Source organism: Triticum aestivum, unplaced genomic scaffold, assembly GCF_018294505.1.
Source record: "Triticum aestivum cultivar Chinese Spring unplaced genomic scaffold, IWGSC CS RefSeq v2.1 scaffold128733, whole genome shotgun sequence".
NCBI classification, from domain to species: domain Eukaryota; kingdom Viridiplantae; phylum Streptophyta; class Magnoliopsida; order Poales; family Poaceae; genus Triticum; species Triticum aestivum.
Genome location: NW_025301216.1, coordinates 1 through 891, shown reverse-complemented (window position 1 = coordinate 891; position 891 = coordinate 1). Strand labels below are relative to the sequence as shown.

Genomic DNA, 891 nt, shown 5'->3' with positions numbered 1-891 from the left:
ATCATACCAGCACTAAAGCACCGGATCCCATCAGAACTCCGAAGTTAAGCGTGCTTGGGCGAGAGTAGTACTAGGATGGGTGACCTCCTGGGAAGTCCTCGTGTTGCATTCCCTTTTTAATTTTTTTGCACCGCGTGCAAAACAAAACGCACGAGCGCGACGTACGTTTAGCACGTTTTATTATTTTGCACGTTTACGGTAAGTTTTAGCTCGCTGCTCATTATTCACGCGTCTAGCGGCGGCAAGCGTGTTCTGAAAGGGGTCGAAACCATGGTAAATAGGCACTGGTGCAGTTGAACCGTGGTAAAACTCGTCTCCGTAGTTGAGCGGGAGCGGCCAAAGGAATGTGCAATCGTGTGTGTAGTGGAGCTGGGAGGGGCAACCATAAGGGACGAAGACGGGGGTAACATGTCGGATGCGATCATACCCGCACTAAAGCATCGGATCCCATCAGAACTCCGAAGTAAAGCGTGCTTGGGCGAGAGTAGTACTAGGATGGGTGACCTCCTGGGAAGTCCTCGTGTTGCATTCCCTTTTTAATTTTTTTGCACCGCGTGCAAAACAAAACGCACGAGCGCGACGTACGTTTAGCACGTTTTATTATTTTGCACGTTTACGGTAAGTTTTAGCTCGCTGCTCATTATTCACGCGTCTAGCGGCGGCAAGCGTGTTCTGAAAGGGGTCGAAACCATGGTAAATAGGCACTGGTGCAGTTGAACCGTGGTAAAACTCGTCTCCGTAGTTGAGCGGGAGCGGCCAAAGGAATGTGCAATCGTGTGTGTAGTGGAGCTGGGAGGGGCAAGCATAAGGGACGAAGACGGGGGTAACATGTCGGATGCGATCATACCAGCACTAAAGCACCGGATCCCATCAGAACTCCGAAGTTGAGCG

General features: G+C 51.0%; 1 non-coding gene and 1 pseudogene across 1 annotated transcript; both read left to right on the top strand.

Moving 5' to 3' along the window:
• LOC123179337 (uncharacterized) lies at window positions 1-112 on the top strand (annotated as a pseudogene).
• Window positions 113-413: 301 nt separating this feature from the next.
• On the top strand, window positions 414-532 carry LOC123179336 (5S ribosomal RNA). The gene has a single exon (XR_006490291.1). It is a non-coding gene; the product is annotated as a 5S ribosomal RNA (ribosomal RNA).
• Window positions 533-891: the final 359 nt, after the last annotated feature.